Genomic DNA, 6,336 nt, shown 5'->3' with positions numbered 1-6,336 from the left:
ATATGTAATCAAATACTTTAGTTAACTAAGAGTTACTGGATGTGCCAATACTGAAATTTCAGTACCACAAAATGTTAATTTAATTAATGTGCCAGTAATTAAATTAACATTTTATAAAGAACTATAGATGTAGAATGTGAAAGCTATTGTCTTTTAATACCTTATATAAAGTAAAAGTTGTATGTGTGAACGTGATTTCCCACCTTAGTAAATCTCTAATCCTGGTGTGTGTGCCTGTGTTTTTCATGAATACATGTAAAAAAAAAAATCTAGTTTTAACTATTCTGATAGTATTCTAAATAAAAAGATATTTTATTTACAAATACATTAAAGACAGTTTCAAAAGAAAATTATATATGTAAATATTATAAATCACACTTCTTCCTCTCTCCATTTACCCAGAGTTCAAAAATTAAGAATTATGTTTGATATTAAAAAAGTTTTATTTTGAAATGTTTATTAATAGATAATAAGTCCTATCATCTACAAAATCAATTGACAATTTTTTAAAGACAATCCATGGTAGACTTTATCTATTATACTTTGAACACAAACATTTAATTCATTTAGGCACTATGCATATACTTTTAATGAGATTACTCTGAAGACCAAATTTGAAATGTGTATTCTAAAAGCATTCCTGGCTAATTCTGATTTCAGCATTACTTCATTGTATCAAATGCTGTGGTCTTAAATGACAGTTCAATGGCTACAGTATATGGAATAGTTTTAGTTTGACTAAGTCACTGTTATATTTTTAGGATTATTGTGAATTATGCAAATAATCATATTTTATTTTTGCCTTAATCACTGGAAAAGTCCTCCCCAAATTTAGGTCCTATACCACTGTTATGAATTGAATGTTCATGTCTTTCCAAATTCATATATTGAAGCCTTAAATGTCACTGTGGCTGCATTTGGAGCTGGGCACTATAAGGACATAATTTTTATTAAAAGAGATCATAACTAAAGGCCCTAACCTAATGGAATTAGAGTCATTTTTAGAAGAGACACCAGAGGGCTCGTTTCCTTTCTCTCTGCGGGCATGCACTAAGAAGAAAAGCCATGTGAAGACAAAGTGGACATCTACAAGGCAGGAAGAGAACCCTCACCAGAAATTCAACCCTGCAGGACCTTGATCTTGGATATCCAGCCTCCAGAACTGTGGGAAATAAATTTCTGTTGTTTAAGCCACCCAGCCTGTGATATTTTGTTACAGCAGACCCAGCAGACTGATACATCCACAAAATGTTTAGAACCCTCATAATACTTTTGGAAGATGCTAATGAAAATTTCATTGTTTCATTCTCACTACCCTGGTTTTTCTTCTGCACTTATTCTCTGAAGTCTAAAGAGAATAACGCATAATTAGTATTTAAACTCAATTGAATACATTACTAATGAAAACAATTCTTAAATTGTATCAGAAAGCCATAGAGAAATATACATATAGTTTCCAAGAACAACCCCAGAAGTAAAACAAACCAATAAAAAAAATGTGGGCTATCCAGTGAAATTATCTCATAAACAAATGTAATTATAATATTAATATCAGAACATTTAAACATTACAAAACAGAAAAAACAACTCAACTACCTTGTAATGATTATTACAAATCTTTTGTTTGTTTACAGGTTTATCTTCTTATTGTGCCCAGAAGAATACAAAACTTTTGACAGGCAGCCTATCTGCCTTCCTAGTAGTTGTATTTCCATTCCACAAAATAGTATCCTGAGAAAGCTGTGCAGACTAAATGGCTGAGTGAATATGTCTTTGACAAATTAACTAGATTAAAAATACATATGAGATTTCAAACGACAAATAAATAGCTTCAATTTTAAGAGTACACCATCCTTGTAGCTTAAAAAATATATATTTTTTTATCCTGAGTTTTTATGGCACATTTAAGCAATAAAATAAAAAATAAAATTTTAATAAAGGATACAAAAAAGTATAAGTGGTCTATGCAAATTCAGGAGCAATTACTGTGTAAAAATTACATGCAAAGGATCAATGAAAACAGGATGCATATATTTAGTATACTGTCAATGTGATATCACAAATATGGAGAGAAAAGTAAGTTTTGTTGGAATAAACTCTTAAGTCTTCCAAAGGAATTAAAATGTGAATATAAGAACATAACTTGTACTAATAAGAAAAGGAAAAGTATATTTTAGAAATCACAAAGGAAAACTCAACAAACTGTACTGCACAAAAATATAAATTTCCAAAAATAGGCAAATAAGAAACTGACAAAAAGACATTTATTAAAAAAAGAGTTGTGATTCTTTATATATAATGAGGCTAGATGACAATAGAACATATTACTTGGGTTTGAATTTATTATCATATTAATCTCCTTATTCAGACTTAGTTTAAATACAAGCTTAGTGACTAATTGCAAAATTTATAAGAACCTACAAGGCTTGATTTCCTTATCTGTTAAATTTAGGAGTTTTTATTTAAGAAAGGTGATGCCCCCTTAAAATTTAACTCAGTAATAGATAACATTTGCCCTGAAATTTGAAAAGGAAACAAAACTAAAATCTATTTATAAGTAGGCAAATTATGTAAACAGACTTTTAAAAATAATAGTGTCCAAAATATAAAACATTTAATCTATCTGTAAAAATATAAAGTTTACTAACAAAAATAATAGAAAGATAAAGCTTTACTCAATTACAAGACAGGTAACCTGTGATGGCAATTGTGCATTGAGAAAGTTACACTTACTGTTTATTAATTGTGACATAAATTATAAAACTTTCCCAGTAAGAAATTAATCCCTAAGTGTTAAATACCTTTAAAAAGACCATTCCATCTTTATTAACAAATTAATTTCATATTCCTATGTTTTATCTCAGGAGACTGCTTTGGATTTTATCCTATAGATAATGAGAGTAACATTTCTTAGATCTCTAAACTTCCTTAATCCCTTTTCTCAGCCTTAGTTTCTACAACCTTACCCCTACTGCATTATAGGTAGATTCTGTCACTGCCATTTCAGTGGAGACTCCCTGCATCATTGTCTCTTTGATGCTATTTACTCACTCCCTCTTTAATATATGCCAATATGTGGCCTTTTTAATATATGCTAAGTTTCTACTTGACCTCAAAGTTCTATCAATTTATATGGGATAAGCTGAGTTTATCTGTCTACCTACCTATCATCTATCTATCTATTGAAAAATATTGTTTTGCAAGACCCAGATCACACCAACCCAGCCCAATCTAGATGTTACCATATCTTCCTTGAAATTTTTGTGAATTTTCAGAGGGTTTATGCCTGTAAGGACATTTTGGATTTAAGTTTCTCCTTCCATTGAATTATTCCTAAGGGTGCAGAAGTCGATAAGCCAAAGAAGTCTCTGACAATAACTCTTTGATTTTACTATCATTTAGAGGGATAATAAATGAATTTCAGAAGAGTATTTTCCCAGACCAGGAGTGTCTAGGGAAAAATCTCTCTTCACATTACTAGGAACATACAAAAGATGTATTACATTAACAACATTTTTAAGGATTCAGACATAACATCCACAACATTAAGCCAGATGCCCCTGACATGTGTTTCCATAGTATCCTGGAAATGATTTTTCCGACATTATTGATGCGTGATATAATCATACATGTATTAGCTTGTCTTCTCTTACATCTGTGAGCCTCTTGGGTATAGGCAATGTGTGCTGTGTGCAGTGCCTGGTACGTATAGGACTCAATATCCGTTCTGAATAAATAAAATAAATGGTTACATTTTCACAATTTATTTTTACATATTCTGAATATATAGATAGATATTTTATATTTTTCCAAGTATGCTAATAGGGAATTGTCAATAATTTTTTCAATTACCAAAAGCCATAAGTTAATATAAAATGATAAATTTAAAATGCTCCAACTATATCCATGTACATGATCTGTGAATGTAGTTTGAATTAATATCTGTGTATATGTGAAGTATCTAATGATCGTGCCTACCAAATTCTAGAAACATACAGCAAAATATATATACAAATTTGGCTAATCTTAAGATATTAGTTTTACAAATGAGGCAGCTGTACTTCATAAGATGGCACAATTTTAGGCCTTTTGAAATTATCTCATAGCCTTTTGAAATTATCTCAAAGAGTAATAGTGGAATATTTATAAGGGAAAGTTACATCTTTGTAGGAGACAAATTAATAAAGTTGCATAGACTATTATTTTAGTTCTCAAAATCATCTCCCAACCAAGAAATTCTCTCTACAAAGTTAGTTGATAAATCTATTTTATTATTGAATGAGATTTAACTAGAATGGGATGCACATCACAGGCAATCACTAAGACACTACAAAAACCAGAAAGAAATCTAGCCACTATATCTAGTCAAGTAAGAGGACTTGACAACACCATTTGTAACACATAATTCATTCTAGCTTTATCTGGTAGTTGGAGTGACCATCTGTGTTAGCTAATTAGCTTTAACCACAAGAAAAGTAAATTTTCCAAAACTTTATGACAGCCAGTAATTTGGCAATTTGAAGCAATGTGCTGAGGGAAGTTATTCTCCTAACCTCCTACAGAAACTGGGAACTAGGGATGCTCTCTTCCTTATGTCTTACATTTCAAAGGAACGGCTCACAGGTCTTTGAGAAGGACATCCTTACATTACAAAACTCACCAAAGGCCTATTTAGATTTTGAAAGGATTTTTATATATTTCAGTGAGGGGAAAATTACTTAGAATTTGACATTTTTTAAAAGTAAAAACTCTGAGAAAACGGAGGGGACAGAACATTTTGTCTCTTAACAGGGAGAATTAAGCCTCTGATTTTTCATTTGTATTTCTTCTTACAATCGACATTACTCTATTTTTCCAGTTGTTTCTCCATGAAAGCTTTGGGACATTTGCTCTTTTTCTCTATCTGGCTCTACTAAGGCCACCTTAAGAAAAAATCTAGGTTGGGGGTTTGCAATATAGGGGCACAGGTAAAATCCTGGTGCATGTTATCTTATCTATGAGCTAAGATTGGGTATTCACCTCTTTAATAGTTGACAAAAATATCAAAAGATATTTTATGACACATGAAAATTGTTCAAAACTCAAATTTCTATGCCTGCGAAGTATTATTTAAGCACAGTCATTCCAACTCCTTTACATTGCATTGGCTGTGGTTACTTTAGAGCTGCACTAGCAGAATTGAAGAATTGCAGAAGAGACCACCATGGCCCACAAAGTCTAAAATATTTACTGTCTGGCCCTTTACAGAGAAAGTTTCCTAACATCCGGACTAGGTCCTCACTAACAAAAGTCCTAGGAGCTTATTAGAAATGCTGTATCTGAGGGCCCAATCAGAGCTACTAAATGAGATCTTGTTTTTTAACAGATACCCTAATGTGGCTTGTTAAACTTTGTGAAACACCAATTTCAGTAATTATTTCTCTGCAAACTCTATTTAGTTTCTGGTTTTCTCAATGAAAGCATCAAATGAAGAGTTGGCAACCTTGCTTAGCTCTCTCATGTAATTTACGCACCTCCATGTCAGCTCTATCAGGAATAAGATTAATGTTTTAGTTCTCAACTGCTTTTTCCTTTTTTATTTTGTAATTGGTTCTGAAAATAGATGGGGAAGAAGAGGACTGCTTGGATTTCTCCCAAGCGCCAGCGGAGAAATAGTAATTAGCTAGGTAAAATGGGATATATGACAAGCAGAAAGTTACAGCTACAAAAAGCTACAATTTTTAAAAAGGAAGATGCAAGAGAAAGTAGATTTTATAGTCTTCCTACACCCATTGTTTTACTGTCTCTTTTAGCCCACTGAGACTGGAGACAACAGAAGTAGGCTTGGTCTCACAGTCAAATCTCTTAACTTTTATCCATCAGTGCCTCTCACCAACTTCAGTTATTGAGATAGTAAGTTCAGTTTATGTGAGAATTAAAACCCAGCTTGCTTAGAGGGGCAAACCTATTTTACTGCCTAGTGACGAACTTGTGTCTTCGAAATCTGAAAGGTTTAGGATTGATATATAGATGATGAAGTACATCAAACTCATAGCAACAACAATTTGGTACTAAACTGAGGGATTATATTTAAAATGGTTATATCAACAGATTGTGATGTTAGAAGTTCAATCAAAATTGACCTGAAATTCTAATTTAGAAAGTAATTTTAAATTTAAAATTTTATGCAGAAAAGTTAAAAATGGCAACATTTATAATTTTGAATATTACAAACTGACCATTTAATATATAATTTTAATATGTTGTAGTTTTAGAGTTGACTAATGTTTTGAAGTTTCTGTCTTAGGATAAGAACTTCGAAAGCTTAAAATAAAAGTAGGTTGTATTTATGAATGT

The sequence above is a fragment of the Pongo pygmaeus genome, chromosome 14, assembly GCF_028885625.2.
Source record: "Pongo pygmaeus isolate AG05252 chromosome 14, NHGRI_mPonPyg2-v2.0_pri, whole genome shotgun sequence".
NCBI lineage: Eukaryota > Metazoa > Chordata > Mammalia > Primates > Hominidae > Pongo > Pongo pygmaeus.
Note: the sequence above shows the minus strand (reverse complement) of the source record.